The sequence below is a fragment of the Hylobates moloch genome, unplaced genomic scaffold (genome assembly GCF_009828535.3).
Source record: "Hylobates moloch isolate HMO894 unplaced genomic scaffold, HMol_V3 SCAFFOLD_7, whole genome shotgun sequence".
NCBI classification, from domain to species: Eukaryota; Metazoa; Chordata; class Mammalia; order Primates; family Hylobatidae; genus Hylobates; species Hylobates moloch.
Genome location: NW_026652282.1, coordinates 45,295,179 through 45,318,659, shown reverse-complemented (window position 1 = coordinate 45,318,659; position 23,481 = coordinate 45,295,179). Strand labels below are relative to the sequence as shown.

Below are 23,481 nucleotides of genomic sequence, written 5' to 3'. Positions count from 1 at the left end.
ATATATTTTTTATATATATATATAAAATATATGTATATTTGAGACAGGGTCTTGCTCTGTTGTCCAGGCTGGAGTGCAATGGCACAATCACGGCTCACTGCAGCCTCAAACTCCTGGGCTCAAGCGATCCTCTTGCTTCAGCCTACCGAGTAGCTGGGACCACAGGTATGCACCACAATACCCAGCTAATTTTTTCTATTTTTTGTAAAGACAGGGTCTGGCTATGTTGCCAAGCTGGTCCAAAACTCCTGGGCTCAAGTGATCCTCCCATCTCAGCCTCCTGAAATGCTGGGATTATGTGCATGAGCTATGCACATAATACGCATATGCATATGCACATATGCATATGCACATATGCAACTATGCCCAGCCATTCTCTCTTCTTTGAGGACACTAATCTCATCACGAGGACCTCACCTTCATGACCTAATCTAACACTAATCACTTCTCAAAGACCTAATCTCCAAATATAATCACATTGGGGGTTAGAGCTTCGATTTATGAATTTGAGTGGGACACACATATCCAATCCATAACACAACCCTTCTCATTTACCAGACCAAAAGCACCACCAAAAATAATAGCATTGAATAGTTGGGGGTCTCTCTCTGCAGTGAAAAATAGACTCACATGCAAACCTCATTTTTATCACACTGCCTCCCTGTTCAGAAATTTCAAGTTGTTCCTTTGCCTGTCAAATCAAGTCAAGTTCTCCAGTTCCTCAACTTTTGTAATGAGATGTTTCATGATCTATTTCACTCCTATTTCCCATCTAAAAAATTCCTTTAGGGGATTCATTACTTTTCCATAGAGTTGAAATGTGGCACTTTTAATGATTTGCAGTTTGAACTATGTAAGTGCAATGCCAGTGTTCTACTTCAGGTGGTAGTTTGCAATTTTTCTGAAACACAGATTTGATTCAGCATCATTGTGGAAGCTGGTGTGCAGGACTCAGACTCGCAGCTAGTCAAGGCATCTAATTTGCCCTTTAGTATCCACACCGTGATATAGCTCTACTGCTCTTCCCAGCATTCATTGACATAAGTATCACCATCTCCATTTTACAAATGAGGCAATTAAATAAATTAAATATGATGTGTTCACTCAACAAACATTTATAGAGTGCCTGTTCTGGAAATTGAGGATACAGCAGTGGACAAAACAGCTATTCTGGAACTTCTATTCTTAAGGGGGAAATAAGTAATACAATAAATAAAATAGTTGCAGTGAAGAAGTGCTTTATGAAAATCCAATGTCTAAAATCTTAAAAGAAATAAAAGGATGAGAAAATGACAAGGTGAACAAAGACAAAATTACAATTTCAGCCCAAAGCACATCAGATACCAGAGATGCAAACTGTTAGACTACTTCACACAAAAGTACCCAGTGCAATGAAGCAACTCTTGAGGTGATGTTGTTGAAGTATAATGAAACAGAATATAAAACCCTATTAAACATAGCTTTTACAAAAATGTTTTATGGTTTTAAAATACGCATATGAAAAAGATTGGAAATATATTCATTGAACAATTATTTTTTATCATCTACTATGTGTAAAATACTATTCTAGTCACATTGAGGATACAGTCGTGAACAAGAAAGACAAAGTGCCTGCCCTCAGAGAGCTGAAATTTCAGTGGTAAAAGGAAGATAAACAAGTGAACAAATATAGGGATTACATAATAGGAAGTGGTAAGTTCTCTGAAGGTAATAGAACAAAGCAATGGAAAGGGTTAGGCTACTTTAGATTAAGTTGTCTGAAAAGGACTATCTGAGGAAGTGACATCTGAGCTGAGACCTAAATTTAAAAAAAAAAGTGGGCAGTCATGCAAAGATCTTAAAGAAGAGCATCCCAGAAAGACAGCACAGCAAATGCAAATCTCTAAGGAGTAATTGCACTTGCCTTACCCTAAGAACTGAAAGACGACGCATGGGGCTGATGATACAAGTGAGGGATAAAGATGTGATATTAGTTTGGAGAGAGAGGCAGGGCTCAGATCATGCAGGATTTTGTAGGCCATCATAAGGAGTTGGTTTTGTTTTAAGTAAAATGAGAAACCCACTCAGAGTTTTTGTTTGTTTGTCTGTTTGTTTGAGACAGCAGTCTCGCTCTGTCACCCAGGCTGGAGTGCGGTGGCGCGATCTTGGCTCACTGCAAGCTCTGCCTCCCGGGTTCACACCATTCTCCTGCCTCAGCCTCCCGCGTAGCTGGGACTGCAGGTGCCCGCCACCATGCCCAGCCAATTTTTTGTATTTTTAGTAGAGACGGGGTTTCACCGTGTTAACCGGGATGGTCTCGATCTCCTGGCCTCGTGATCTGCCCGCCTCGGCCTCCCAAAGTGCTGGGATTACAGGCATGAGCCACCGCGCCTGGCCCCCACTCAGAGGCTTTACGTAAGGGAGTGATATAATCTTATTGAGCGTTTTTATGACCACTCCGGTTGCTATGTAGAGAATGGTTTGTAAGAAGGGCTACACTAGAAGAAGCAACGTGAGCAGTAAAGAATCTGCTGCAGGAGTTCTGGTCCTGAGTAAGATAGAGTGAGCATGCTTCACCCTGTCTGCCCCCAGAACACAACTATCAAACCAGGACAGAATACATGGGCAGCTATTTGAGGTGTCTGAAAGGTAAACAGTAGCAAGACAGAGAAGGAAAGAACACCAGTAGTAGAATTACCAGTGTATCAGCAGTGAGTTTACTTTTTATTTTACCCCTTTTCCCTTTAATATTGCCTATCCTGAACTCAGCACAGACCAAAACGCAGAAGTGGGCACCGGTATAGACAGACAGCTCCAGGAGAAGCCCTCTAGTACTGTCTCGAGGGTCAAAAATGGTAGCTCCTAATGCTCAGGGAGAGTGCAGAACTCCCATTTTTCCCCCTCTTTCTTTTTTGTTCTCTCATGCCTCAGACCCCAGAAATCTTGTGATATAAATGACAAAATCTCAAGAACCAAACCTCGGAGGGAAGGGAGCCAATCCTCTCCATTTGATGGAGCTGTGGTCCTAAGAGGGTGGGGGTAAACATGTGTTAACCTTTTCCTCTCTCTGCCCTTCCTTTCTTGGGCCAGGAAACGAGCCCAATCACAAAACTGAACGACAGAGAATGATAAACCGAGGTTATAAGAGAACTACATTTCTGGCTGAAGGGCCAAATAAAGGAGACTCAAGGAAGCAAAAAGCAGCAGAAAGGTTGCAGAGAGGCAGTAGCTTGGGAAAACACCCTATGAAGTTTTTTTCATATGAGTTTCAGGGCTCACATGTGAGCTGTGCATGCATGAATCTGATCTTAATTAGCCTACCAAATATTTTGAGAACTGAAGTAACTGATAGACCACTCCCTAAGACTCAGACTGGCTACTGAGAGTGGTGCACTCCACAAGACAGATTTGAATAGCACTGCAAAGTCCATGAAAGCTTAACTGCAATAGGAACCATGAGCAACAGAAGGCAAATTGGTACCTGGGGCCAGAAGTTAATCAGGTTGATTGCCTACTATAGCAAAACATCAACATTCTCCATAGAGTTTAGGAGAGACCCAGAGTTTCATAACAATTTTCAAAATGACAAGATAAATCCAAAGTTACTAGACATATTAAAAACCTCAGAAATTCCAAGTGTAGTGGGAAATAAACAAACATGAAAACAGAAATGACACAAATGTTTGAATTATCTGACAAATACAGCTATTATAAAAGTGCTCATAAAAGCCATCTTATTCTTGCAAAAAATGTAAAAATACAGTGTTGGTGTGGCAAACAGAATTTAAGGTGGACTCTACGATCCCCACCTCCTGTTGTATATGCATTTGTATAACATACTCCCCTTAAATGTGAGAAGGATCTGTGACTTTGCTTCTAATTAATAGAATATAGCAAAGATAATGGAATGTCACTCCCATGGTTACGCTACGTTATATGAAAGAGGTGATGGGATGCTACTCCTGTGATGAAAGACCCCATCTTGCTAGATTTGCTCTCTTTCTCTCTTGCTGGCTTTGAAGAAGCAAGTTTCCATGTTGTGAGGCAGCTTATGGAGAGGGCTATGTGGTAAGGAATTCCAGAGCAGCTTGTAGGAGCTGAGCATGTCCTCTAACTGGTAATCAGTAAGAATCATGACCCTCAGCCTAAGAGACACAAGGAAGTAGATCCTAACAACTAGAGTAAACTCAGAAACAGACCTAACAACAGTCAGGCCTCCAAAGGAAAACTGGGCCCTGGCCAACATCTTTTTTGTTTCCAGAGGAAAACACAGTTCACCTTTCACTACTTACGAAAGAATAAGGAAATATAAACTTACAAGTTTACAAAGATTGTTTTCCCAATATATATTTGCTGGGTTTTTTTTAACGTTTATTTTAGGTTTAAGGGTACATGTGCAGGTTTGTTATAAAGGTAAATTTTGTGTCACGGGGGTTTGGTGTACAGATTATTTCATTACCTGGGTAATAAGCATAGTACCCGATAAGTAGTTCTTCCATCCTCACCACACTTCCACCCTCCACCCTCAAGTAGGCCCCAGTGTCTGCTGCTCCTTTCTTTGTGTCCATATGTACTCAATTTTTAGCTCCCACTTATAAGTGAGAACATGAGGTATTTGATTTTCTTTGCCTGTGTTAGTTTGCTTAGGACGATGGCCTCCAGCTCTAGCCATGTTGCTTCCAAGCACATGATCTTGTTCTTTTTAATGACTGTATAGCATTCCATGGTGTATATGTATCAGATTTTCATTATCTAGTCTACCATTGGTGGGTGTTTAGGTTGACTCTATATCTTTGCTATTGTGAATAGTGCTGTAAGGAACATGCACATTCATGTGGCTTTGTGGTAGAACGATTTATATTCCTTTGGGTATGTGCCCAATAATGGAGTTGCTGGGTAGAATGGTAATTCTGCTTTGAGTTCTTTGAGAAATTACTAAACTGCTTTCCACAGTGGCTGAGCTAATTTACAATTCCCACCAGCAAGGTATAAGTGTTCCCTTTTTTCTGCAACCTTGCCGGCATCTGTTATTTTCTGACTTTTTAATAGTAGCCATTCTGACTGGTGTGAGATGGTATCTCATTGTGGTTTTCATTGGCATTTCCCTAATGATAGCAACGTTGAGCATTCTTTTCATATGCTCATTGGCTGCATGTAGGTCTTTTGAAAAGCGTATGTTCATGTCTTTTGCCCACTTTTTAAACATTTGCATTCTCAGAGCCTTACAAAGAGAGAAGAGAGTGCTGCTGAAAAAAAATTTTTGAATAAATAATGGAATAAATTTTCCCAAGTTTGGCAAAGATATAAACCTGCCCATTCAAGAACCTGAGCAAATCTCAAACAGATAAACCAAGAGAAATTCATGCAAAGAAATATCCTAATCAAATTGCCAAAAACTAAAGACACACAAAAAAATCTTGAAAATAGCCAGAGAAAAATGGTCCATTGCATATGGGGAAGAAAGGATTCAAATGACTTTGGACTTGTCAGCAGAAACCACAGGAGCCAGAAAGAAGTGGCACAACATTTTTCAAATGAAAGAAGAAAAGATCTATCAATTCCAAATTTATATCCAGTGAAATAATGTTCAGGGGGAAAGATGTGAAATGAAGATGTTCCCAGATAAAATAAATCTAAGAGAACTTATAGCCACCAGATATGCTTTAAGAGAATTGTGAAAAAGCCTTTTCAGACAGGAAGAAAATGTTACCTTGAAGGAAATGTGGAACATCAGGGATGAAGGAAGAATAAAAGAAACAGCAATCAATTGGGTAAACATGATAGGCCACTTTTCTTGCATTTTAAAAAATTGTATTTAACAGCAAGAAACATAAAAATGTCTGATGAGTTTTCAATATATGTATATATATGACAATTAGCATAAAGACAGCAGGGTAAAGGAACCTATAAAATGACAGCTTCAACATTCCAAATAGAATAGTAAAACATTGCATCTAGGTAGATTGTGAAAGTCAAATATACATTTTTAAATACCTAGAGCAAGGGTCGTCAAGCTTGGGACTACAAGCCAAAACCACCCTCTGTTTTTCTTATTGTGATAAGCTACACATAACAGAAAATTTACCATTTTAAAGTGTACAATTCAGTGGTATTTTGCAAATTCAAAATGTTGTGCAGCCATCACTACTCTCATTCCAGAGCATTTTCATTACCCCAAAAGGAAACCCCATACCCATTAAAGTCATTTCCCTTTCTCTTTTTGCCCCAGTCCAGTACATGGCAACCACTAATATGCTTTATATCTCTATGGATTTCCCATTGTAATATTATAATTTATAATAAATTTGTATTAGGTCTTCATTCCCATTTCCTGGCTCACTGGTCCTAAAATCCTTGGAATCTCCAAAGTGATCCCCAGGAAGATAGGAAGGGTGAAGTTTGAATTGATCACCAATGACCAATGATTTAATCAACCATGCCTATGTAATGAGGCCCCCATAAAAACACAAAAGGACTGGGTTCAGGGAGATTTTGGGGTCCTAAACACATCCACATACCGGAAGAGTGGCATGAAGACAGAAGATCCTGTGCTCAGGACTCTTCTGAACCTTGCCCTATGTATCTCTTCATCTAGCTATTCATTTGTATCCTTTAAAATACCCTTTGTAATAAATCAGCAATATTAAGTGTTTCCCCAAGTTCTGTGAGCCACTATAGCAAATGATTGAACCTGAGGAGAGAATTGTAGGAATCCGCAATTTACAGCCAGTATGTTAGCAGTTCCAGAAGCCCAGAATTGCAATTGGCCTCTAAAGTGAAAACAGTTTTGTGGGAATGAGCTCTTAAGTGATGGAATATGACTCCAGGTAGATAATGTCAGAATTGAATTGCAGTCACTCAGTTGGTGTCCACTGGAGAATTGCTTAGTATGGGAAACATACACGTGGTGTCAAAACTATTGTGAGTATTGTGAGAATAGTAGAACAGATAGTTTGTGTTTTTCCTACTATATACTCCTATTCTGGATGTTTCGTACAAATGGAATTGTACACTATGTGCCCATTTTGTGTACAGCTTCTTTCAATTAGCATGTTTTCAATGTTTATCCATGTTGTAAATGCATCTATACTTCATGTTTATGGCTGAATATCCCATTGTAGGATATGCCATATTTTGTTCATCCACATATCAGTTCATGGCCATTTGTGTTGTTTCCACCTTTTGCTTATTGCGCATAGAACTACCATGAACATCTGTGTACATGTTTCCTTTGAATACTTATTTTCAAGTATTATGGGTGTAACACCAGGAGTGGAATTTGTGGATTATGTGGTAATTTTATGTTGTACTTATTGAGAAAACTCTACACTGTTTCTCGTAGCAGTTGAACCATTTTATATTCTCACCGGCAGTGGTATAAAGGTTCCAATTTACCCCACATCCTTGCCAAAACTTAATATTTCCCTCTTTGTATTACACCCATCCCAGAGAGTATAAAGTGGTCTCTCACTGTGGTTTTGATTTGCATTTCCATAATGATTAATGATGTGGAGTATCTTTTGATAGGCTCGTTGGACGTTTATATGTCTTAGAATTCTCTGGAGATTCAGAGTAGTGTGTAACCTATTAGTATATACATACAGTATATATCATATATTAAAACATTCTTTCTCAATTTAATGATAACTGCATCCTTCTCGAAAAATGAATTGATATAGGTGTATGGGTTTAATTTTTGAACTCTCAATTCTATTCCATTTATCTATATGTTTATTCTTATGCTAGTATCACACTGTTTTGATTACTGTAGTCTGCAGTAAGTTTAGAAATTGGGAACTGTGGGTCCTCCTACTTTGTTTTTTTTTTTTTTTCCAAGATTGCTTTCACTATTTAGGGTCCTTTGCAATTACATATGAATTTTAAGATGAGATTTTCCATTGCTGCAAAAGAGGTCATAGAGATTTTGATAAGATTGCCTTGTATCTGTAGATCACTTTGGGGAGTATTGCCATCTTAACAATATTAAGCCTTCAAACGCATTAACACAGGATTAGTTTCCATTTTTGTATGTCTTTAATTTTTCATCAATGTTTGTAGTTTTCTGTGTACAAGCCTTGTACACTTTTAAAACCTATTCTTAAGTATTTTTTATCATGCCACTTCAAATGGAATTATTTTCTTAATTTACTATTTGGATTGTTCATTGCTTGAGTATAGAAACACTGATTATAGTGTGATTTATTATACTGCAACTTTGCTGTATTTTTATTAGCTCTAATCGTATTTTGAGGATTCATCACAATTTTCTATATATAAGATCATGTCATCTGTGAATAGAGATAGTTTAAACTTTTTCTATCCAATTTGGATGCCTTTTATTTCTCTGTGTTGCCTAATTGCCCTGGCTAGAACTTCCAGTATGACGTTGAATAGAAGTGGCAAATGCAGGCATGCTTGTCTTATCTCTAACATTAAAGGAAAAGCTTTCATACTTTCACTATTGAGTTTGGTGTTAGCTGTGGGTTTTTCATAAATGCTCTATGTTGAGGAAATTGCCCTCCTTGTTTTTTGAGTGTTTTGTTTTTTACCATGAAACAGTGCAGGATTTTGTCAAATACATTTTTTCCATCAATTGAAACAATGTGCTTTTCTCCCATCATTCTATTAATGTGGTTACATTGATTTTTGTATATTGAACCACCCGTGCATTTGTGGGATGCATCCCACTTGGTCATGGTAATAATCCTTTAAATATGCTGTTGGATTTGGTTTGCTAGTATTTTGTTGAGGAGTTTTGCATCTGTATTGATTTGGGATATTGACCTGCACTTTTTTTTTTCTTATAATGTCTTTGTCTTGTTCTGGTTTCAGGCAAATGCTGGCCTCACATAATGAATTAGAAACAGTTTTCTCCTGGCCGGGCGCGGTGGCTCACGCTTGTAATCCCAGCACTTTGGGAGGCCGAGGCGGGCGGATCACAAGGTCAGGAGATCGAGACCACGGTGAAACCCCGTCTCTACTAAAAATACAAAAAAATTAGCCGGGCGTGGTGGCGGGCGCCTGTAGTCCCAGCTACTCGGAGATGCTGAGGCAGGAGAATGGCGTGAACCCGGGAGGCGGAGCTTGCAGTGAGCCGAGACTGCGCCACTGCACTCCAGCCTGGGCGACAGAGCGAGACTCCGTCTCAAAAAAAAAAAAAAAAAAAAAAAAGAAACAGTTTTCTCCTCTATGTCCTGGAAGAGTTAGAGAAGGATTGGTGTTAATTCTTCTTTAAATGTTTAGTAGAACTCACCAGTGAAGCCATTTGCTTCCGGGCTTTTACTTCTTGATTGGTGATTCAGTTTGTTCACTTGGTATAGGTCTGTTCAGACTTTCTATTTCTTGGGTCAGTTTTGGTAGTTGGTTTCTAGGAATATGTTCATTTCATCTGCATTGTCACATCAGCATGCATTTTTTCATAGTATTCTCTTATAATCTTTTTAATTCCTGTTGATTCAGTTGTAATACCCCACTTTCATTTCTGATTCTAGTTCTTTGTGTCTTCTATTGGTCAGTTTAGCTATTATTAGTTGTAAATTTTGTTGATTTTTTCAAAGAACCAACTTTTTTTTTTTTTTTTTTTTTTTTTTTTGAGATGGAGTCTCGCTCTGTCGCCCAGGCTGGAGTGCAGTGGCGCAATCTCGGCTCACTGCAAGCTCCGCCTCCCGGGTTCAAGCCATTCTCCTGCCTCAGCTTCCCGAGTACCTGGGACTACAGGCGCCCACCACAACGCCCGGCTAATTTTTTGTATTTTTAGTAGAGACGGGGTTTCACTGTGTTGGCCAGGATGGTCTCGATCTCCTGACCTCGTGATCCGCCTGCCTCGGCCTCCCAAAGTGCTGGGATTACAGGCGTGAGCCACCGCGCCCGGCCAGAACCAACTTTTGAATTCATTGATTTCCTGTATTTTTACGTTCTGTATTTCAACCATCTCTTCTTCTACTGTTAGCTGTGGCCTCAGTTTGCTTTTTTTTCCCTAGCTCCTCAAAATCTAAAGTTAGCTTATTGACTTGAGATCATTTTTCTTTTGGAATGAGGGTGTTTACAGCTAGAAATATTTTTAATCTAGGCCAGTGCACATGACCTTATTTTTCTTTTTCTTTTTCTTTTTTTATTATACTTTAAGTTCTAGGGTACATGGGCAGAACGTGCAGGTTTGTTACATAGGTATACATGTGCCATGTTGGTTTGCTGCATCCATCAACTCATCATTTACATTAGGTATTTCTCCTAATGCTATCCCTCCCCCAGTCTCCCATCCTCCAACAGGCCCGGGTGTGTGATGTTCCCCACCCTGTGTCCATGTGTTCTCGTTTTTCAACTCCCACTTATGAGTGAGAACATGCGGTGTTTGGTTTTCTGTCCTTGTCACAGTTTGCTGAGAATGACGGTCTCCAGCTTCATCCATGTCCCTGCAAAGGACATGAACTTGTCCTTTTTTATGGCTGCATAGTATTCCATGGTGTATATGTGCCACATTTTCTTAATCCAGTCTATCATTGTTGGACATTTGGGTTGGTTCCAAATCTTTGCTACTGTGAATAGTGCCGCAATAAACATACATGTGCATGTGTCTTTATAGTAGCATAATTTATAATCCTTTGGGTATATACCCAGTAATGGGATCACTGGGTCAAATGGTATTTCTAGTTCTAGATCCTTGAGGAATTGCCACACTGTCTTCCACAATGGTTGAACTAATTTACACTCCCACTGACAATGTAAAAGTGTTCCTATTTCTCTACATTCTCTCCAGACTTTTTAATGATCGCCATTCTAACTGGCGTGAGATGGTATCTCACTGTGGTTTTGATTTGCATTTCTCTGATGACCAGTGAAGATGAGCATTTTTTCATATGTCTATTAGTACAGCTAGACATTTTCTATTGAGAACTGCTTCAGTGAATTCTTATCATTTTAAGTCATCTGGGCATTTATTTTAAATATAAGTTTAACTTTTCCTTACCAGAATCAGGGCTCAGTCACCCTTTACACAGTTTCCAGTTTGTTTTTTTTTTTTTTTTTTTGAGACGGAGTCTCACTCTGTCACTCAGGCTGGAGTGCGGTGGTGCAATCTCGGCTCACTGCATCCTCTGCCTCCCAGGTTCAAGCGAATCTTCTGCCTCAGCCTCTGGAGTAGCTGGGACTACAGGCACGTGCCACCACACCCAGCTAATTTTTGTATTTTTAGTAGAGACGGGGTTTCATCATATTGGCCAGGCTGGTCTCGAACTCCTGACCTCGTGATCTGTCCACCTCGGCCCCCCAAAGTGCTGGGATTACAGGCGTGAGCCACCACGCCTGGCCACAGTTTCCAGTTCTATAATGTGGCCACCCCCAGTTTCATAATGTGGTTGATCCAGATATGTGTCTTAGACAACTTCCTCTTGGTGATCACTTCTCTATAAGATAGCTAGATACAACCTCTTGACTGGCTCTGCTGACCCCCACACCCTGCATGCACTGTGCAGATATGCCACAGTGACCACCTCTCAGACACAGCGTTACCTATTGGAATTCATGCCTGATTGCTTTAAACCCACCAATTAAAACTCCCTGGGGGAAACCTGTTTGGATAATGCCCTGGACCAATAAAGGTATTGGCCCACCACTCATGGTGTCTCTCTTAAAATCTTTATTTTCATCTTGTGTCTCTCCTAATCATTGAAGGGATTCTTTCCATCTTAAAGAACCTAAATTAAAACATCAGCTTTTGCAGGATCCCATGAGTTTTGGTATGTTGTCTTTTCATTTTCATTTATGTTTAATTCTCTAATGCCTCTTGTGATTATTTCTTTAACCCATTAGTTGTTCAGACACATGTTAATTTCAACATGTTTGTGATTTTTCCATTTTTCTTCTGTTAATGATTTCTATTTTTATTCCATTGTGGTTAGAAAACATATTTTGCATGATTTCAATAATTTTAAATGTGTTGAAACTAATTTTGGGTTCTACAATATTATCTATCCTGGAGAATATTTCATGTGCACTTAAGTATTCAGCTGTTTTTTGATATAGTCTGTTAGGTCTAGTCGGTATATAGTGTTATTCAAAATCTCTGTTCCTTATTGACTTTTTTCCAGTTGCTCTATCCTTAATTGAAAGTGGGGTATTGAAGTCTCCAACTATTATTGTAGAACTGTCTATTCTTAGAGAAGTATACAAATTGCACATCTTCTTGATGAATTGACCCATTTAAAAATATATACTATCCTTTTATGTCTTTTTAACAATTTTTACTTAAAGTCTATTTTATCTGATATAATACTATAGCCATCCCAGCCCTCTTTTGGTTACTATTTGCATGGAATAGCTATTTCAATCCTTTTACTTCAACCTATTTTTCCTTTATATTTAAAGTATACATTTTATGGACAATACACAGTTGGATCATGTTTCATTTATCCATTCTGTCCATTTCTGCCTTTAATTGAGGAGAATAATGCATTTACATTTAAAGTAATTATTTATAAGTACTTATTTCTATGATTTTGCTATTTGTTTTCTGCATATCTTCTACTTTTTGCCCTTCATTTTCTCCATTACTACCATCTTTTGTGTTTGATTTTTTTATAGAGTGACATTTTTCTTCTCATTTCCTTTTCTGTACATTCTAAAGTTCTTTTCTTAGATATCCTGGGGATTATAGTTAACATCTTAAATGTATAACCATTTAGTTTGAATTAATACCAACTTAGCTTTGCTGTTACACAAGATCTGTTTCTATAGGGCTCCATCTATACCCCTTTATGTTGCTATTGTCACAAATTGCATCTTTATATATTGCATTCTTATCAACATATACTTATAGTTATTGTTTTATACATTTACTTTTGTAATAAGACAGAAAATAGAGGAATTACAAGCTAAGAATATAGGCCAAGTGCAGTGGCTCACGCGTGTAATCCCAGCACTTTGGGAGGCCAAGGCAGGTGGATCATTTGAGGTCAGGAGTTCAAGACCAGCCTGGCCAACATGGTGAAAACCCATCTTTACTAAAAATACAAAAATTAGCAAGGTGGTGGTGGTGTGCACCTGTAATCCCAGCTACTCAGGAGGCTGAGGCAGGAGAATTGCCTGAGCTTGGTAGCTGGAGGCTGCAGTGAGCAGAGATCACACCACTGCACTCCAGGCTGGGTGACAGAGTGAGACTCCGTCTCAAAAAACAAAAACAAAATTTTAAAAAACTAGCAATATAATAATACTGGCTTTTATATCTACCTATTAAACATAGATAGGTTACTATGACAAATTACCAGACACTATGTAGCCATAACATACTACCATAAACTGGGTGGCTTAAAACAACAGAAATTTATTCTCTGTTCATTTTCTTCAAAGTTTTGGAGGCTAGAAATCTGAAATCTAGGTGTCATTCATGTTGATTTCTTCTGAGGACTCTGAGACAGAATCTGTCTGATGTCTCTGTTCTAGCTTCTGGTGACAGCTTGTCATCCTTAGTGTTCCTTGTCTTGTAGATGCATTACTCCATTTCCTGCCTTCACCTTCACATAGCACTCTCCCTGTGTGCTCACACAACATTTTCTTATAAGAACACCACTCATTGCATTAAAAGCCCACGCTGCACCAGTAGAATCTTTTCTTAACTAATCACATCTGCAATGATGTTACTTCCAAATAAGGTCACATTCTAATATATTAGGAGTTAGGACTGCAATATAACTTTTGAGAGGACACCAGCAACCCAAAATACGTACGTAGCTACGTTTACTGGTTTTCTTTATTTCTTCTTATGGTTTAAAGTTACTGTCTAATGTCCTTTCCATTCAGCCTAACAGACTTAGATTATGATTTATTGTAGGGCAAGTGGCAAACTTTTATAAAAATTTTGCAATGTCCTAATTTCTCTCTCATTTTTGAAGGATATTTTTGCTAGATGTAGAACTCTTGGTTGACAAACTTATCTTTTAACAATTTAACATATCATCCCACTGCTTTCTGACCTCCATGGTTCCTGAAGAAAAATTGGCAGTTAGTCTTATTAAGGATAACTTGTAGGCAAGGAGTCACTTCTCTCTTGATGCTTTCAGGATTCTTTGCTATTGCTTTCAACATTTTTACTATAATGTATCTTAGTATGGTCTCTTTAAATTTATGGTACTTGAAGTTTGTGGAGCTTCTTGAATGTGTAGATTCATGTCCTTTATCAAATTTGGAAAACTTTTGGCCATTATGTCTTCAAACGTATGTATGTTGGTATGCTTTATATTATCCTGCAGTTCCCTTTAGAACTATTCATATTTCTTTATTTTTTTTCTGCTCCCCAGACTGGAAAATTCCAAATGACTCATCTTCATATTCACTGATTCATTTGACTATTCAAATCTTGTACTGAATACCTGTAGTAAATTTTTCATTTCAGTTATACTTTTTTTCCAGAATTTCTATTTAGTTTCTATGTATAATCTCTATCCCTTTACTAAAAATTCTGTAATTGGTGAGAGCTTGTCCTCCTGATTTCCTTTAGTTCTTTGCCAATGCTTTCCTTTAACTCAATGAGCTTAATTAAAACAGTTGATTTAAAGTATAAGTCTAGTAAATTCAATGTATGGGTTTCCTCATGGACAGTTTCTGTTCACTTATTTTTTTTTATGGTGAATGGGTCATTCCGCCTTGCTTTCTTGCATACCTCATAATTTTTTTAATCAAAAAATGGGTATTTTGTATATTATTACATGAAAATCTGATTCTCCTTCCCTTACCAGGGTTAGTTTTGCTGCGTTTTGTGGCTTCTGGTTTTTCGTTTGATGAGTTTCCTAAACTATTCTAGTCTTTGTCATGTGTGATTTCCTAAATTCTCTGTTCTTTTAGCTTAGTGATCAGCTAGTGATTTGATAGAGATTTCTTTAAATTCCTGAAGCCAAAAACCAAATTTCCAATCTTGAAGCTAGATTGTGTGTGTGTGTGTGTGTGTGTGTGTGTGTGCGCGCGCGCACGTGCGCGCGGGAGCGCACTGAGGCATGCTTTCCACATTCTCCCAGGCAGTTTACAACTATTCTCGCACCTTCACTTCCTGCTTGTGTAGAACTTGAAGAGAGAGCTCAAAGCTTAGTGCCTTTTTTTTTTTTTTTTTTTCTGAGCAGTCTGCCATGGGCATGTATATGACCTCCTTAATTCTGAGGAACGTGTGGAAGCTTCTCAAAGCCTTTATTCTCCAAGACATCTTCCTTCCTAGATTGTTCTCACAGGATCTTAATATGTTTATTATTTGCCCCTAATTGATGTCTTTTGCCCCAGGTCACAGCAGCCAGTTCATTTATTTCTAAATGCTTTAAACAAATTCTTCTTTTATAGTTGCTTCTCTTCCCTGAGAGAATTCTTGGTTAGGTTCCATAAAGATAAGGCCTTTGTGTTACTCCTTCAGAGAATCACCCAACAGGTCAAAACAGAAAACCATAGTTCTTTAGAACAAGTTCATACTGCTTCCTCTGGCACCAGAAACTCACCACAGGAATGTGGGCTGACATCTTCCAGACTGCCACTGAGCCAGGGAAAGGGGGATCAGGCAAGGGTAAGTGAAAACGCCACAAAGCTCTCCTACTGGGTTTTCAGTCACCTTTTCCTTAAAAGACAAAGATTGTCAGATTAGATTTCTTTAAATGACTGAAGTATACATTATATACAAGAAATTCACTTCAATTATAGATAGGTTAAGTATAAAAGGATGGAAAAAGATATACCATGAAAACAAAAATCAAGAAAGCTGGAGTGACTGTAGTAATATCTGACAAAGTAGATGTAGACTGCAAAACAAATACTATTTTACAAGAGTAAAGAGGAACATTATGCAATAATAAAATGGTTTTTCACTAAGAAGCCATGGTAAATAAAATGTGTATGCCAATAATGACAGAATTTCAAATAAAGCAAGAACAGAACTAAAAGGAGAATCAGACAAATCAATCTACACAGTAAATTAAATATGTATGCCAGTAACAACATAATTTCAGATAAAGCAAGAACTAGCAGAATTAAAAGGAGAAATAGGCAAATCAATCCACAATTATACCTGGAAATTTCAACATGCTTTTCTTAGTGATAGATAAACAGAAAATCAGCAACGATGTAGAATAAATGAATGATGTTTCAAACTGGATCTAAACATTCATAGAATTTTTCACTCAACAATAGAATATAAACTCAAGTGTACATGCAATACTCATCAAAACAGACCACATTTTAGGTAATGAGACAAAACTTAGCACACGTAATGCAATTGAAATATATGAAGCATGTTCTCAGGTATAAATTTAACATAGTTAAATTTAAAATCAATGACAAAATGATAACAGAAAAATTTCCAAACATGTGGAAATTAAATGACATACTTATATGGGACAAAAAGAAAGTCTCAATCAAAATCAGAAAATATTTTGCATTGAACAAAAATAAAATTACAACATATAAAATGTGCACCATGCAGCTAGAGTATTACTTAGATGGAAAGCTACAGAATTAAATATCTATGTTAGAAAAAAAGGAAAATCTGAAAATTGTAATCTAAAGCTTCCCCCTTACATAAGCAGAAAACAAGAAGCAAAATTAAAGCAGAGTTTAAAAAATAATAACTGTAAAAGCAGAAATCAATAAAATATGAAAAGAAAATTAACAAAGAATCAATTAAACCAAAAGCAGTCTTTCTGAAAAGATTAATAAAATCATCAAGTCATTAGCAAGAATAAAATAAAGAGAACACAAATTATCATCATCAAGAATGAGAGAGTATTATTTTAGGTCATACAGATTTAATTGTTTTATTGTTATGTAATATTTGTACATATTTAGGGGTACATGTGATATTTTGTTACATGCATAGAATGTATAATGATCAAATCAGGATATTTAGGATACCTATCTCAAGCACTTATCGTTTCTATGTGTTGGCAACATTTCAAGTTCTCTCTTCTAGCTATTTTGAAATATACAATACATTGTTGTTAACTGTAGTCACTCTACTCTGCTATGGAACATAAGGACATATTCCTTTTACCTACCTGTATGTTTGTATCCATTAACCAACCTTTCTTCATGCCCCACCCCCACCACACATTCTTCCCAGCCTCTGGTAACTATCATTGCACTCTCTACCTCCATGAGATTAACTTTTTTAGCCCCCACATAAGAGTGAGAACATGCAGTATTTATCTTTATGTGCCTGGCTTATTTAGCTTAACATAATGACCTCCAGTTCCATCTGTGATGCTGCAAATTACAAAATTTTGTTCCTTTTTATGGCTGAACACTGTTCCATTGAGAATATATACCTCGTTTTCTTTATCCATTCATCCATTCATGGACACTTAGGTTGATTTCATATCTTGCCTACTATAAATAGTGCTGCAACAAATATGGGGGTGCAGGTATCCCTCTGATAACACTGATTTCCTTTTCTTTGGATAAATAACCCATAGCGGGATTGTTGGACTGTATGGTAGTTCTATTTTTAGTTTAAAAGGATAATAATGGAATAGTATGCACAGATATACACATGTAAAGTGACAACTTAGATGTAATGGGCCAATTTCTCAAAAAAAACACAAACTATATAAACTCCCTCAAGAATAAATAGGTAGCTGAAATAGTCTGTGACTATTTTAAAAATTGAATACTTAGTTAAAAATCTGAAAACAAAAATTCAGGCAAATTCAATAAATTTATAGAGAAAAGTAACACCAATTCTACAGAGTATCATTCAGATAACAGAGAACGGAACACTTCTCAACTAATTTTATGAAGCCAGCATGACTCAAGTCCCAAAATCAAATTGATTATAAGAAAAGAAAACTTCAGAAAATATATCATTTATGAATGTAAAATTTTTCTAAATGAGCTTTTAGAAAATGAAATCTCGACATTAAAATGATAATATAACTTTAACAAGCTTTTTAATGCACACAATGTTTTAATAGATTCATTTCTTCATATTTCTTGTACTAGGTACAGCCAAACAACATAGACAATGGCAGAACTTCCATAATGGAACCTCCATAAATCTGCTCTTCTAGCAAAGCAATGAAAACATTACCAATTTATGAAAATCAACACTTTCCAAAGTCTTATAGTTAATAAAAGGTTTGGAACAATTTGAAAAGCATTTATTCAAGAAAACCTTTTGAACCTTAATGAGAACAGCAGTGTTTTGGGTGTTTAACCTGGCATCCTTCATTGTGAGAGGGAAGACTTGGAGAAAAACAGGTCTACTTTGGCCATGATGCATATTTGATGTTTATTATATATCCGATTGCTTACTTGATATTTCCACTCACATGTCTATGTCTAAAGTTCAGTGGAAGATCAGAGCTACGGATGTAAAATGTGGAGTTACACAGATGTTATTTAAAACCACTGTGCTAGGCAAGGCTCTTCTTATTCAAGACCTTCCTGGTTGCTTCATATATGTCATCCACAGAACTTTGTGAGAGATATAGAACTTTAAACTGCCTACTATTGCCCTGAGAAATCTATATTTTACTTCAGTGAATTTCCAGCAATGTAATTCTAGCTGAGGAGGTGGCAGTAAGTGAACAACTAACAAAGCAGAATGTCTATATATGATGACAAGGTGGGAATTAAGAAGCAGAAATATAAAGCAGGTGAAACATACTAATGAAAGCAGCCTATCTGAGCCACAAGCCTAGCAAAGTGGCCTCTTGGGTATAGCAGAGACTATCATATGTCAAATTGTTGGAGAAACAGAGGAATCATACCTGTATGCTTCACTATGTACCTTTAGATTTTTCTACGCCCTTTACTGTAGCTACTGGCCTCAGTCTTTCTGGTCACATTTGCTATTGATCTAGAAATTGCTGAAGGTCCAATAAGCAAGTGGGACAGTCAAGACAATGGAGGTAATGGCTAGGTCTAGACTAGAAGATGCCAATATCTATAGTTGATCCCAGTTCTATTGCCTTTGGGATGTTATTTACTGGTTCCATCAATCTTTCCATACTGTGGAAGGGCTGGACCAGCAAAACACCATGTATTATACAATTTTACCAAAATATTGTTATAATAAAAAAGTATTTCTGTAATAGGCCCACTTACCAGGTCTGGGAATTTTCTACCTTTTGAATCTAGATAGAAAGCAAGATTTGCCTCCTATCATGGAAGTTACAATTATGAGATATTTACTTTCCCATCTTCCCTCTGAGGGTGTGGGCACATGATCCAGACTGGGTCAATCAGATGCACCCATTCTAGACCCTGAATCAGAAATCAGTGACACAAAGAGAAAGAAGAGAGAATAACATTTTATTTCATGAGCCAGTAGGACAAATGGCAGGAACATTCAATTGCAAGAATATCAGTACTGGGGCCAAAGGTATTGGCAGTGAAACACTGACAATCACTTTGTAGCAGTGAAGATGGCAGCAGTATATGCACAAAATTAGTTCTGTGGAATGACTTTTGACTTTGCTTTGTGAATCTATTTTGTTCAGCCACTTTCCCCAAGTCTGTTTCTCTAGGCTTCTTTGAGATTCCATAAGGTTCAGTATGTTTTCATAACTTTTTTTCTATTCAAATAGCCAGAGTTGACTTCCGTTGCTTGCCATCAAGAACCCTGACCGATATACCTTACTGCCATTCCAATATATAAAATAGATTTAATAAATGGAGATTTACAAAGAAAGAAGTCCTACATAATCTAGGATGGCAGTCTCCTACACTGGAAAGTCACAATTTTGTTTCTGGTTATGATGATCGTAACTGGAAAATCTGGACAAAATTTCCCATTAAAAACAACTGTAAAAATGAATGGGGTTTATTGTTTTAAGTTTTATTAACACAATAAATAACTGACAATACAGAAAGAAAATTAACAGTAAAAATTGAAGGGAAATTAAGAATTCAGAGAGGTAAATGATTATGAAAACTGTTTTATTTAGAAGTTTCAGGTAAAGTAAATCAAAACACAGAGCCTACATAAGATAGAAAATCTAACAGTAGAGCTTTTGCACAATAATCCAGGACTTCAAAAGGCTACAGTATCTGGGTGAAGATGAAGTGGAAGTAGGTCAAACCTCATTTGGAGTCACATCCAGTTTGACTTGACTGGGCCATCTGGGAAAAATCAAAGTTTTAACCTTATTAACATGGTCCTGAACTAGAAAGTTTTAACCTTATTAACATGGTCCTGAACTAGGACCAGCCCCCTAATAGAAGCACATGTGGATCCTTTTTGAAGGAAGATACTTTCATTCTAGGATTTAAATTATGCCTACAAATAATATTTAACACAGTGATTGGCTATAAGCATAGATAACCAAGAACTGGGAAACAAGATACCACAATAAAGAACCAGCAAAAACAACAGACAGAAAAGCCCAGATACACAAAGACTGCTTTAGAAATTGGAGTAAAGAGAACTTACAGATGCGAAACACATGCTTAATTTTTTGAAAAGAAATTTTTAAGCTTAAATATTTCTACCCAGAAGACGAAACCATAAAAAATTGAGGTAATAAATTTGAAAAACAACAAAATAGGATTTATAGAAATGAAAATCACAGTAACTATGAGTTAAAACATTCACAGGATACTAGACCCAGCTGAAGAAAGAATTAGTGAATTAGGAGATAAGTCAAAGATACTATTTAGAATGCAGAATAGAGAAACAAAAGATGAGAAATATGTAATAGATATAAAAAGACAAAGAGTCCAATAAAAAGACTAAAATATATTTAATCAAAGTTTGAGAAAGAGAATAAAAAAGGAAAGAATCAGAGGCTGTACATGGGGTATATGTTCTGAGACTGCCAGTGGATGCCTGAAACTGGCTAGTACTGAGCCCTATATATACAAATATATATGTATTTATATATGTATAAATAACACATACAAAATATGCATATAAATGCATATATTTGTCTTTATATAGAGTATTATTTATTATGCTTTATTATATTCTGTTATATTCTATATAAATAGCAATATATATTGTATTATTAATTAAAATACATTAATAATCTATATTATACATATATGTATATTATATATTATATGTACATATATAAATATATATTTATATTTATATATAAATGTATATTATATACATGTATAAATATATATTATTTATATTATATATCTATTACTTATATATAATACATATATACACTTATATATAATATATTTATACATAATATATAAATGTATATATGAATATATGGATATTCACACATATATACATATATATGTATTTGTCTATATATACATACTTATGACAAAGTTTAATTTATAAATTAGGCACAGTAAGAGATTAACAACAACAACTACTAATAAAATACAACAACTATAACAACATGCCAGCATCACTACTCTTGTACTATGGGGCCACTAATAAGTAAAATAAGTGTTACTTGAACACAAACACTGTATCATGCCAGTCAATCTGATAACCAAGATGGCTATTAAGCAAGTAATGAATGTGTAGCATGTACAATGTGGATACACTGGACAAAGTGATGTTCCCTTCCTAAGTTGGATGGAATGGGATGGCATTAAATTTTATTATGCTACTTGAAAGAGCATGCAATTTAAAATTTATGAATTGTTTATTTCTGGAATTTTTCATTTAATATTTTTGGATCATGGTTGACCACAGGTGACTGAAACCATGGAAAAACTGCACATAATGGGAGGACTACTGTATTTGAACAGGTTATTACTGAGAATTTTCCAGAATTGATGAAAACACCAATCCACAGAATCCAGGAAAATTAATTTTTGTAGCAGAAGCCTAATTAAAGACTCTCATTGTTGTATATGTTGTAAGTCAGAAGAAATTTCTTAACACGTATGCAGGAGATCTATGCAAACATTTTTTAACCAATCTATCAGAAAGAGAAAGAAACACAAAAAGTCAGCCTAGGAAATATTAACTAGGGGGCAGAGAAAGAGGAGCCTGCAAAAGAGAAAAATTATCCTAGGGACATAGTAATCAAGAAAGTAGTGTCATAAAAGAAGAGAGGAATGAGGAGAGTTTCAAGAAGAGAATTTCTTGCATAGTTAACAAGATCAAATAGTATTGATTAGTCCAGCCAGATGAGGAGATAAAAGCACTCATTAGATTTAGAAACAAGGAGGTCATTTTTTGGCCCTGTCAGAGCAGAGTCAATGGAATGAGAGAAGAAAGTTGACTGTGAGATTTTGAGTGGGAGGCAAAAAAATTAGAGGCAGTGTGAGGTGAAATCTCTAAGAAACTTGGTTTTGAAGAGGATAATGGAGAAGGAGGAGGCAAGTTGGTATGAAAGTTTATATTTTTTTAGGATGAGATTCAAAATGTAAGCCAATGAGGAGTCACATTAGAGTAGGAGGCTGATTCTACAGAAAAAAAATAAGGAATAAATTAAAGTGCTAAGTAGCTGATAAACTGGAAGTGAATAGCATAGAAAGTATAAGGCACAAGAATGAGCAGATAAAGAGATAGAAGCGATAAAATCCAGTAACACTGAGCACACCCAGTGCCAAGATCTTGGTTGTTAGTAACATTTTCCAATAAAAAGATTCAATCAGGGATCCTTAGACAAATGGCTGATTCTAGGTCTTGGTCAGAATATATACAAGATAAGCATCTTATAAAGCCAAAAAGCAAGGAAATGCTCAAAATTTTAAAAAAAACCCACATATCTGTGGATGAATGTCAAAGGGACAGAGGAGCCAACTGAAAGAGTTCCCAATATCCAAATCTGAAGCAATTTGGGCAACAACATAAATAACATAGTATATAACAAGTAGAAAATAAATACCTATTAGCCCACACTTACATATATAAATATATAAATGGAGGACAATAGACAAATTCCCTGTGGAGAAGAACTCTAAATAATTTATGTTGTTATTACCCTCTCAAGAAAATGGAGAATTCTTTCCAAAGAGTACAGAATGAAAATGGGGCAGGAAGAGTAATTTTGCATGCAGAAAGGTGTCAAATGCTATCTCAGCCAGGTGATCAAGTAATTAGGAGACCACAGTAATAAGTCACATTAATAGCATGTATGCTTGATATATGAGAACTGCACTTTACCTTTGTTATCTTCCTCCCTGAAACCCATAACCCTAGTGTAATCATAAGAAGTATATCACACAAATCCCAATTGAGGAACATTCTCCAAAATTCCTAACCAGTGCACCTCAAAATTGTCAGCATCATCAGAAACAAGGAAAGTCTGAGAACCTGTCACAGTCAAAAGGAGCCCCAGGAGACATGATGACTAAAGGCACTGTGTTGTCTTGGATGGGATCCTGGAACAGAAAAAAAAGCATTCAGTCAAAACTAAGAAAATCTGAATAAAGTATGGATGGTAGTAAATAATAATGTATCAATAAGGGTTAATTACTTTTAAATGTACCATAGTAATGTAAGATATTAATAGCAGGGAAAACTGAAAGTGGGGTATATGGGAACCCTTTTTGTACTACCTTCACAAGTTTTCTGTAAATCTAATACTATATAAAACTAAAGTTTTGTTATTAAAATCA

General features: G+C 36.4%; 1 pseudogene; it reads left to right on the top strand.

Annotated features, from left to right (window-relative positions):
• Window positions 1–7,185: 7,185 nt before the first annotated feature.
• The window catches only part of LOC116811069 (high mobility group protein B1-like), a 30,063-nt pseudogene continuing 13,767 nt past the window's right edge, over window positions 7,186–23,481 (top strand).